We start from the raw sequence: 12,710 nt of genomic DNA, 5'->3' as shown, positions 1-12,710 counted from the left end.
CCCCACTGTGTCTCAAGTTTCGGAACAATTGATTTCGTTAACTGTGGACTGGAAAGGTCAGAATTTGGCGATTTCTTTCATTCATGCAAGCTGTTTTCGGGCAGATCGTAGGAGTTTGTGGGTAGACCTGGGGATGGCAGCCTCGCTATCTTTGCCATGGTCAGTTATAGGAGACTTTAATTCCACTCTTTTTGCACATGAGAAAAGGGGCCCAAGGAGGTTTAATATTGGTGCTGCAGCTGATTTCCAGGCCATGGTGGATGCTTATGAGTTGCTACAGACTCTTTCTCAAGGTAAGACATTCACTTGGACAAATAAAAGGCACATGGTCATGTAGCAGCAATCTTAGATAGAAATTTCAATAATGAGAGGTGGCTAAATTATTTTGGAGATTGTGCTCAGAAGGTGCTTCTTCGGTCAGGTTCAGACCATGCTCCCTTGCTGATTAGTAATGAGGCAACGCCTAGGCCTGTGAATGTCCCATTCCATTTTCATCCGTTTTGGATGGATAATCCCTCTTTCCTAGAGGTAGTTAAGACGACTTGGGAGGAGGAGGTTATACGATGTCCTATATTTCAGTTATCTATGAAATTGAGAAAGCTGAAATAGATTATCAAAGGATGGGCTAGGGAAAATTTTCTAAAGGCAGATGAAGCTTTGAGAGTAGCACAGATCAAGTTGGAAGAAGTGCAAGGGGTGATTGACCGGCAGGGCATGTCGGATGACCTTTTCTCAAAGGAGGCTAGTGCAAAAACGAGGGAGGTGAAAGCAGTGGAGTTGCATGAGAAGCTTTGGGTAGAAAAAGCAAGGTTGAAGTGGGAAAATTTTGGTGATCAGAATTCTAAATTTTTTCATCTTTCGGTGAAGGTGCGTAGGGTTCAAAATCAAATTCGGGCTCTGAAGAAGTAGGATGGGTCTATAATCTTAGATACAGGGCAGTTGGCAGAGTATGTAACCTCTTTTTATGAAAATTTTCACAGGTCAACTCCAAATGTTGCTTGCAGGGAGCTGCTTGAGGTCCTTCCAGAAGAGGTGAATAGTGAGGATCATTTAGTTCTAGAAGGGGTGCCTTCTATGGAAGAGATTAAAGCCGCAGTTTGGTCTTTGGATCTGGACAGTGCTCCAGGTCTAGATGGATACCGTGCATTTTTAAGAAAGTGTTGGGAGGTAGTGGAAGAAGATTTTTGTAGAGCAGTAAAGTCTTTCTTTGTCAAAGGGAAGCTTCCAAAGGGTATTAATAACTCTTTTATTACCCAGATACCTAAGGTCGAAGGGACAATTTCTTTGGAAAGATTTCATCCAATTTGTATGGCAAATTTTTTTTGTAAGGTTTTGTCTAAGGTGATCGTTGATCAGTTAGCTCCTCTTCTTCCAATGCTGGTGTCAGATGAGCAAGGTGCGTTCCAGAAAGGGAAGATAATTTCAACAATATATTGGATTGGCTTTTGAGCTAGCTAATTTAATGCATAAGTCAGTTGTTAGGATTTAAAATGTAACCACAAGTGTACGGATCAGTGTAGCTACAGGTCAAACATAGGAAGAGCAGCCATTTTATTTTTGGCTTTTTTTAATAATGCGAAAGGGAACTGATTAATGGTTGTGATCTAATTCTAACTATCATCCTAAACATATGTATCTAAAATAACGTCCTAACCATTCGTCATCTAAGAATTTACAAACACAAGTCACGCAATTAAAATTAAATAAATAAATAACTAAAAATAAACAACCCACGTAATTAAAAAGCAATGAAGGAAAAAAAATGTTGAAATAAAAATAAAGTAAAAGAAAGGGGATAAAGCTAAAGAGAGGCTCACAAGTAGGTTTCTCTACTTAGCTTGAGGGATGCATCATAATATGAACTTTCTTACTTGACTAGAAAGTCACTCTTACAAGGGTTACTTTACTTGACTTTAGGGAAAGTGAGGTGATTAAAATAAAAACAATAAAATGATGGTTCTATGGCTAGGAGGGGCCAAGCCAACACATACACTAGCCATGAACCTTGGGGGGAAAGGGAAAGCAATAATGTAACAACTGAAATTAAAATCATGTATTAAGAAAGAAAGATAGGCAGAAGAGGGAATGAGAGGGGGGAGAGAAGACTATTGAAGAAGCCTACCTATCTGAATCAATGCTTGAACTTGAAAGCTTGGGTGATTTGAGATACTGCCAACCCTAAAAACCAGATCTGGAATGAACCAAATCTGAAATTTCTAAGCCTGGAGAAAACAAATCTTGAAAAAAAAAAAACTAAACTTGAAAAAGAGATGCTCCACGGCTTGTGATCTTGTCACCTAGATCTAAGGCTAGAACTATAATTTAAAAATTACAACTCAATTGCATAAATTATAAACATAAAAGGTTGAATAAAATAAAAGAGTGTTTGCATTAATTGAAATAAAAATCTATTACAAAAGTGATTAAAGAAAAGATAAAGAAGAACTAAAACTAAAGAGAGAGCAAGAGAAAGAGAGAGCAACTAAAAAAAACTAGAAGAAGAATGAATAATCTCCCCTCCTTTTACATAAGTTGTATTTATAGGGAATGGGGAGGTAGGGTAATAAATTTCTCTTTCCTAAAAATGGGAAACCCACAATTGGTAGGTGAGATCTTTTGAGACCAAAAGTGCTAAGGTGGAGTTGAAAAAAGAGAGAAATAAACTTGGAGAAATTTCCTATAATTTTTTTGCTTATTTTCTTTCCTTTTTTTTTTTTTTCTCTTCTTTTTCTCCCTCTCTTCAAATCTTGCGCACAATCCTTGTTTGCCAATTTTTTTTTTCCTTGGACTATTTTCCTTCTTGCTTTGTGTGATTTGGATAATCTTCTGGTGATGATGTGAAGGAGAGAGAAGATTTGGACAAGATTTATTTCTTCATTTTTTTTTTCTTCTTGCGTAAAAAACCCCTCCCAGGATTTACCTTGCTTTGAATATTTTGACAATCTTCTGATTTGATGTGAAAATCCCCTCCATGCCCTTAGTGCTTTAAGTGAGGAAAAAACAGAAAATGTAAACAACGGAATTTTTCACACCATAGCTCACCAACTACTCTAAGTAGTAAACTTGCAAAAAGAGAGTAAAACCCAAGGTAGCTCCATTCTAAATATGTAAAATTGCATGCTTTACTACTTAGATTTCAAAAATAAATGTGTTCATCAGAATTCCCCCACACTTAGACTTTGCTAGTCCTCGAGCAAAACAAAAAGAAAAAGACTAAAATGTAAATAACAAAAAACCTAACTCACTTTCGTAGAAATCACTTAGCATGTGCAACAAGCCTTTAAACCCCTAGGTCTCCCCTAGTAGACGAGTTGTGTCCCGTGAGTGTTTGCAGTGAATATACACCCATTCAAAATAAACAAATCCCAACCTTGGCTAAAGGTAAGGGCCATACCGATCCGAAGCAAAGATAATTCATCTTACAAGAGACCCCCATACTTGAACTTTTATTAGTCCATATCAATTTCAAGTACTAGCATATTTCTTAATTTGGAACTCACTTCGTCTCTTCCAAAACATCATTATCTTAAGGCAAAACCACTTGGGAAGAAATAGGGAACTAAGGACTAAGGCGTTGGAGTGTTTTTGACCAAATATGTTACAAAACATTAATGACATTTGCACATTTTTTCCTCATTTTTTCTCTTAATAAACTCTATTATACTCCACTACTTTTGGCCTGAATGACATGGCGGAGCAAACACCAGACACCCAAGTTACTATGTAGCTTCGCTTTTTGCATATGCCCACAAAGACAGTGATGCTAGAGTTCTTTTAGAAGTTTCTCCTCTGTGAATTTCAATCAAGACACCACGCTTCCTGAGGTGCAATGCCCTATCTAGTTCCAAGGGAATCAACTCTTACTCTTCTTTATACCATAATTTACATTTCATTTAAAATTATGCATATGTCAACTAATGCCAAATTAAAAAGAATGTCTCAACTCTAAATTAGAATTACAAGGAACCCACATACTTATATATGGTCCAATACCATAAAACAGGGGTCTTATTTTTCAAAAAAAAATCCCATCTCAAGACACAGGCTTGTTTCTTTCTTCTCAACAAGGTTTTTATATGTTCAAAATGGGTACCTTAATCAAAACTTTTATTTTCATATATCAAGCAACCGAATGGTATGATCATTAGCCAAAAGCCAAAGTAGAACTTCATCCTTAGCAAGCTCAAAAACAAAAATAAAAACAAACAAAACAAAGTGGAAAAAACAAAAACTGGTTTCCCTCCCCCACACTTAAGTCATGCAATGTCTTCAATGCATATAAAGAATTAAAAGCGAAGACAATGCAAGGGGGTCATACCTGGTTAAAAGTTAGTCATCAATGTAAAGAGGTTCATGGAGATCTATGACCTCTTCCAAAACAAAAGATGACAACTCAATGAAGGGCTTCAACTTATGGGTGATCCCAAATTTCTTCATCAGGGCCTCAAATGATCTATTGCAAAATTGCTTGCCCTATCGAAAATGTAATAAATGATCCCATTATCCATTTACTTTAGAATTTCTTTTTGAATGGCTTCCTTCATCACTAGATTAGCTCTCCTCTGGAGTTCCGTTGAAGGTTTGGACCCCTCAATGAGGTGAATATGATGTTGAATAATAAAAAGGCTAATTCCTTTGATGTCAATCATGGTCCAACCTAGGGATTCCTTACTGTATTTTAACACTTTAAGTAATTCCTCTTCCTGGCTAGAAGTCAAATCTGAAGAAATTATTACTGGAAGAGTCTGGTCAGGCCCTAGGAAAGCATACATCAAACCAGATGGCAACTCCTTAAGATCTAGCTTAGGGGTTCTAATATAGAAGGTTTGGGAATGGAATTGGAAAGGGGACCTAAGGGCTCTATAGGTGGTTGGAGACTCCAAACCTCAGATATAATTCTATCATCAAAACCACCCAATTGTTCCATACACTCTTGAAATTCATAATCAAAATTAATATCAAAATATATCTCAATGAAATCTGGAATTTCCTTGAGCATCTGAATTCCTTCTCATGCGAATTTGGTTGCTTACCCAACCTAAAGACATTAAAATCCACAGAAGTATTGCCAAAGAAAGTTTCATGGTACCGTTCCTACAATTAATTATGGCATTACTGGATAAGCTGGATTTGTGAAATTCTAGTATCTACTCGTATATCGGTCTTACTGAATGGAGGTCCAGTAGGCTTCTTTGGAGTGGGGAAAGGTATGCGGTAAGGGGATCCAATATCTCCCATTTTATTTATCTTGGCAGAGGAGGTTTTGTGCAGAGGGCTAAAGCAACTTCTGATGGAGGGAAAGTTGAAGACGCTCCCAGGTCCAAGAGGTGTGGCTGTTCCAAGTCATCTACTATTTGCTGATGATATATTTATATTTATGAATGCTTCCTTTAGATATGTTCGCAACTTGAGAGGTTTCTTTCAGAAGTATCAGGATTACTCAGGGCAGCGTTTTAATTTGGAGAAGAGTAAGTTATTCTTTGGAATGGAGGCCAGTCATAGGAAGAGATATATCTCGAAGGAGCTGGGAATTCCGATATGCTCGTTGCCTGCGAGATACCTGGGAGTGGAGATTTTTAAAGGTAGGGTCACGAAGGAGAGGCTTTTACCTTTGATGGACAATATAAAAGCTCGATTGCAAGGTTGGAGGGGCAATTTGCTATCCATGGTTGGTCATGTAGAGTTGGTACGGTCGGTGGTGGTGGGGATGCCAATCCACAACTTTTCTATTTATTGCTGGCTTGAATCGGTTGTTAAATTGGTTGAGGGATGGATACAAAATTTTATATGATCAGGGGAGATAGATTCAGTTAAAAAAATAACTGTGAAGCGGGATAGTTTGTGTAAGCCAAAGTCTGAAGGTGGCCTTGGCATCAGAAGGCTAAGAGATATGAATAGTGCTTGTATCAGTAAGTTGGTATGGCACATGAAGCGCAAGTACTCAGCTCTTGGGAGATTCCTATGTGCTAGGTTTGTTAATAGATCGGGTCCTTGAAAGTGGGATATAAATGCTCCTCGGTGTGGAAAGTGATAAAGAAACTTTGGGATTTTGTGCCCTGGCATGAACGGTGGGCAGTGGGAAATGGCAAGGATGTTAGGTTCTGGCAGGACAGATGGTTGGGTCCTATCTCTCTAGCTGAATTATCCCCTCTTCCTTTTTCTCATTTTTCAAATTGCAACATGAGGGTGTCTGATTTCATAGAAGATGGGAAGTGGAAGCTCCAGTGGTTAACTCAATTTTCTTGAACGGTGTTATGAGTCTTATGACTGACATTGCCAGTATGGAGATTCCAGTGAGGGTTTCAAGATCGATGTAGCTAGGATCTCTCGTCGTTGGGGTCTTTTTCAACTGCATCAGCATGGGAGGCTTTGCGCAAGTCAGGGCAGCCAACCAGTTGGGCGAAATTGGTATGGGGTGCTTATTTGAAACCTCGGCACTCTATCTTTGGCTGGAAGCTGTTTCATGATCGACTCTCTTGTGATGACAAAGTGCAGGGAAAAGGGGTAGCTATGGTGTCAAGATGTGAGCTTTGTCGGAAGGCAGAGGAGTCGTCCATGCACCTCTTCTTTGTCAATTATTTGGTGTGCATTTGTCTGTCTACTTTATTTCTCTTTTAGATTTTAGTAAATGGTGGGTTCAGAAATCTAAAAGTACAGGGCTCAAGGAGGTCTGGAAGGCAGGGTTTATCTTGATTCCATATTTCTTATGGATGGAAAGAAATGCAAGGAGATTCAAGGAGGAGATGAGGTTGAGTAGATATGTGTTTCTCTCAATCAAACAAGAAATTCATCTTATGGCGCCTACTTGCAAGGGGCGGGTGGCCTCAGTAAAGGACCTTCAATGCTGCCAGTTTTTAGATATTTCTTTTCCGAGGAGTAGGAAGCCTTCGATCTTGGAGGTGTTCTGGATGCCACCACAAGAGGGATGGATGAAGTTAAAAACATATAATTGCTCCTTGGGTAATCCAGAGAAAGGGGGAGCTGGTGGAGTAATAAGAGGTAGGAACTCTCAGGTTATGTTGGTGTTTCGATCCTATTTGGGGAACGTGACAAGCTTTAAGGCAGAGTTTTTGGCGATGATTGAGCGAATTGAAAGGGTAAAAGACTTATTTGTGGGTAAAGTGTGATTCAGTTGCTGTGGAGCAGATGGCGGTGGGAGGAATAGTTCCTTGGTTTGTGTGGCAAAGATGGACCATTCTTCTAGTTTTCTTGAACAAGATTATCTGGAAAATCTCTCATTGCTGTGGGGAAGGTAATCCGGTAGCAGATTACTTGGCTCAAACAGCGGCAAAAGAGGAGTTAACTGGTGTGGTGTTGAAGTGGCCGTCCAAAGTGTGACAATTTCTGCTGGAATATGCTCTTAGTAGACCGAAATATAGGCTAACTTAGCCTCGTCTTGCTTTGCTTATGATTCTTGATTCTTGATTATTGGAGCTTTCCAGCCATTTTCCCTGTTGATGGCAATGCCGAAGGTGGGAGAAGTGGCTAGTTAAGAGTCTGTTTTTCTGTAATTCTGAATTTCTAGTGTGTACGTTATTTTTCTTTTATAATTTAATACATGATCCTTTTAGCGGAAAAAAAAAAAACTCTGTGAAGTCCTAATTCGCCTTTAGTTTTGTAAATTTTTTATAAAGTGTTTTAAAATATTATCATAAATATATAAGTGTATTGTTAAATATTTTGAGATGTCTATGTACGTTTTTTTTATTAAGACAATCTGATATTGCTCATTCGAAGGGTATTTTTTTTTTTTTTTTTTGATGGTCAGAAAATTGTATTAAAAATAAAAGATATAATAGTGTACATGATTAACATCTAGGTATCCTAGGTGGATACAAGAACACAAAAAGGGCTTAGAAACTCCCACCTTTGGCATTACCATCATCAGGAAGAAACCAAGCCTCTTCAATAATAAGTGATCAAATATTAACTAGAGAAGCAAAAACGTGGTCTCCCCATTATATCGTTTTAGATTTCGGTCCGAATGGATAAGGGGAAGATTGACCCCGTGGAGGATACCCATATGTCCCTCATATTATGTTGTTAAGTTGATGGATTGAAAGTAATAAAATTTCCTATTACAAATGAGGGTTAAATGGTTACATTTCACATGGATTATCCTTATGTGTGATAATGGATAAATTGTGAGACCATCCTTTTAGATCTTAGTACTTGGTTGGATCACAACTACTGGATTAAAATACTCCATAATAATAATGGACATGAGAACCACTTGATACTCATATAATCATAGAGACGAGAGAATCAACATCTCTTATTATTAGGGTTTAATCATGGAAGAAACTTTTTTCCTTGGTCGATATTTTCATAAACAAGTTTTGTTTTCCATTGAAGGATTTGACTTTCCAAATCTCAAAATAACCTTAACCTTTCTCTATTATTCAAATGAAAAATACCCCAACACATACAAGGACTCAGTGCCATTGAAAATAAAAATTGATCAAATATAGAAATCATTTTCTATATTTATATTCTATTATAAATATAGGAATACACATGAAAAACAATCCAAAAGATCAAAAGAATAATTGAATAATTGGTTTATATCGATGCTACTCAATTGAGACCAAAAATAAAAAAAAGATTACTAGATATTCACGAGGTAATATTCATTTATTCATCATAAGGGCTCTCCCTAAAGCTCGAAAAAGATTTGACTTGATATCTGACATAATATATCTGAAAGGGTCCTTGACCAGACAAAAGATGATTTGAAAATCATTATGAAAAAGTACTACAAGATAAAGAGGCATTCCACACCCAAGTTTTGATTTGGTACTTCCACATTTCCAACATATATGATATTGTTTCCCAAAAATAAATAAATAAATCAAATCAAATTCTAAAAAGTCTTTGGAATTGGTTCACATTGCCGCCAACAGATACACTGTTCCTGTGGATGTGTCTGCCTTTGTTCCCGGTGGAATTCATTCACAGATGGGTAGAAGCCTCTCTCTCTCTCTCTCTCTCTCTCTCTCTCTCTCTATAGTTCATGGCCTGTTCATCTTGAATGGTCTTCGCTTGGGGATTCTTTACCATATTAAACATATGAATAACCTTATAGTGTTTAGAATACAAGAATCATCAACAAATCATAAAAGATTAATCATGGGTGTAGTTCCTAAACCAAGAACAATAAAGTATTCCATCTTAAAATACATAACCATATAGATTTACTATATATATAATAATCAATGGGACAACCATGACATGAACCATAAATGAGAATAAAGAAGTACCTGTGTCCCATGAACATAGATCATGAACCTCTGTCCCATGTGGTTAAACATTACTCCCATGAAGATGACAATAACGAACTATGCAAGTGGAGTCCTTCTACTGAGATATTCTGCAGCCTCTTACTCTAGGGTTTCCTCTCTTTTTGTGCACTTGTTCTTGTGAGAAAGCCGTGCTCCCAAAACCAATAAGGCATTAAGTAAAGTAAAGTAATGGTTGCAGGGACTGTCAGTATTCTATTTATAATAGAATTCCTAAAACCCTATTCCACTCTCACAATGGAAAGAGCTAGGAGTTTCTTAATTAGAGTGGGTCTATAATTGCTTGGGCCCAATGGATCAATCGGTATCAGTTAAGCCCACATAAAAATCCTAACAATCTCCCACTTGGGCTACACTGATACTGATGTCTTTCTATTGATTCCTGGCCAAATAATCCCAAGACTGAACACTACTCAAACAAATTTTGATCCAATCAATAATCTCTACTGTTGAACAATAGTAGAAAATACACCTCAATATACGGCATATAACTATCTAATGTTAGAGACAATAGAAAATTATCAATCCAAATCGCCTGGAAACATATATATATATATAAGGAGTTGATAACATACCTGTGATCACATGAAATATATATTTCCTTATAGGTCTTTTCTTGATCTAAAGATCAACCTACCTTGAAAACCTCACAGGTAGAAAACTTTGATATTAATCAACACTTGGCAAACTGCCCTTTTCTTGAATTAATATCTTACTTTGGCATACCGCCTATGGCTAACTGCCACTTTTATGGATTTAGGTTAAATACCACCAAAAATCACAAACTTTGGCAAACCGCCTGTGGTAAACCACCACTTCTTTGGACTTAGGCTAAATACCACCATACATCACAAATTCTGACAAAAAATCATCAATTACTTTAGCTAAGCACTGCCAATAAATCTTAACAAGCACAGCCTTTAAACTTTGACTTTTGCCACCATGATATCTTTGGTTAAATGAGATCATAAAACTCCCACTAACCAAGCATATCAAAAACCTCAATAACACCAATGTCAGAAAATATGGCTCTTGAGTACTTTGTCGATAAACTTGGATGACATCACCTTTGGGCAAATGTCACATTTACCTTGGGAAACACACAATTGAACTGAATATACCACTTTGGTGGGTTTCACTCATTCCTATCATGTTTTCCACATTAGAGATGAATATATTTACAAAAGTGTATACTTTAATGTGTTTCTTACACAATCAGAGACAATACAAACAAATGAAGTATAAATGTACATAAATAATTCAAAGAACATAATTTAAGACAAAATCATTTCAAAATTGCTCCAAAATCATTATAAACTTGATAGGGTAACAAAATTGTTCATATATCCCTTCAGCTGTGCTTTGATCAGCAACAACACCTATTTGGATTCCTTGAGAGCTAAAATCAGATCAAGTAACCCTCAAAATCTCAGGTATGAATCATACACACCAAATAACCAGGCTATAAAATTTAATATGTACATCTATCAGATAAACTACACAATAAATGTACATCTAGTAGATAAAACACACAAGAGTCACAACCGTAACTACATTCCTATCCTTTAAGCTAAGAATGCATTGGTCCTCTTGTAAATCCAAATTTACTGTGAAAATACAATTATTTTTATCACGTATGGGCTTAAAAACCTCTAAGTTATAGTCCTTTCCATACATGTATTTTCTTTAACTTGTGTGACATCACCTTTGGGCAAATGTCACCAACTTTGCTGCGCTTGAAAAAACTATGAAAGAATAAGATGTACCACTTTGGTGGATTCCATCCAATCCTTTCATAGCTTCCTAGAAATATACTGTGCAGCATAAAATGTGCGGAAGCTCACACCCAGTTTAATTATAATATATTTATTCATCATAGGGTGTTTCAAACAAAACATCCAAGTACAAAATGACATGAATATGAATTTACTATATATTTCAGCCATAAATAATTCTTTAATATCATGATAATAATAAATCAATGCAAAACTCAAAATAGTTCTTTTGCATGAAAAACAATATAGTACATTGAGTTTATTCTCCCACTAACAACCTAGTGTACTGACTTTCTACTAGTAACATCCTCTCACTAGCAACCTAGTATACCGAATTTATTCTCCCACTGGTTGAGCCACATAAAACAGCTTAAGATTCATACTTTTATTCTCCCACTTGGTTCGTCCAGTCATAAATTAATCCATTTATTAGAGAACACAATTCGTTAAATGTGACATACATATAAACTTGTTCACATAAGCCCCAAAACAAAGAAAACCAAACATTTATCAATTAATATTCATAAATAGGTTTTCAAAGAATAATGACAGTATTTAAGAACTTGGTATTGGATTGATCAAAACCAATACTGATCCAACCCAACCAATCCAAATTGATCCAATCGGAATACAAAAATAACACAATAAATAAACCTATAACCTCTGGTCATAGTCATGAAACACTCATCCACCTTATTGCCATTGATCAACTGTCCAATACCTTTTAGGGCAAAAATATTTGCTTTAAAATTATAATACCAAATTATTGATTTGGTTTTCCTAATATAGAAAACTAGGTCTTTGAGGTAAATGTAGACCTCCATATTCTCAACCACTTTTAAAGACATTCAGTTTAATGGTTCAACTCAAGGAAGAATAATCCATTCAATATTTAATTAATGTATGTAACATCAATAAAATCAAAACCAATATTACATCACTAACCATTAAACATAGACAGAGTATCAACCGAACTACATTCTCAACCTTTGGGTTTGGAATGCACTGGTCTACTCAAAAACTACAATGATCGTGAGAGCTCTTCAACTTGAAAAATTACTGTCACTTTTGGATGAATAGCAACTTCTAGGTTGAGGTCTGCCCAAAGTACATTTGCATTTATGCTTATCTTTGATAATGTCGCCTTTGGGCTAACATTACCTAATTCCTGCCAATGATTTTCTATGTCTTTGAAAATAAGACAAAACCTTTGGGTTGCAAACCTATTGCAGTAATCTTAGATTTTACCACTTTAGTGGGTTCCATCAATTCCATTGCAATAGCTTACAACTACACCTGGCAGCTTAAATTTGTGAGTTATTTAAACATGAACTAAATATCATTTAAATGTAAAAGAACAAGCATATAACTAAAAAAAGTAAACATTACAATGTTCAATTATCAATTACTTCAAGAGTGTCAACCGGAACTATATTCCTGACCTTTGGGTCTGAAACATACTGGTCCACTCAAGTTTCTGCTATTACTGCGAGACTTCTTATAACTTTCGAAAAGTACCGCCATCTTTGGATGGACAGCATCTTCTAGGTTGAGAAATCCCTATTTTGTTTTTCACTTATTTTAATTTTAACATTTCTTTGATAATGTCACCTTTGGGTGAACATTAGCAACTTTG

The sequence above is a fragment of the Macadamia integrifolia genome, chromosome 11 (assembly GCF_013358625.1).
Source record: "Macadamia integrifolia cultivar HAES 741 chromosome 11, SCU_Mint_v3, whole genome shotgun sequence".
In the NCBI taxonomy this organism is placed as follows: domain Eukaryota; kingdom Viridiplantae; phylum Streptophyta; class Magnoliopsida; order Proteales; family Proteaceae; genus Macadamia; species Macadamia integrifolia.
This window is presented reverse-complemented; position numbering follows the sequence as displayed.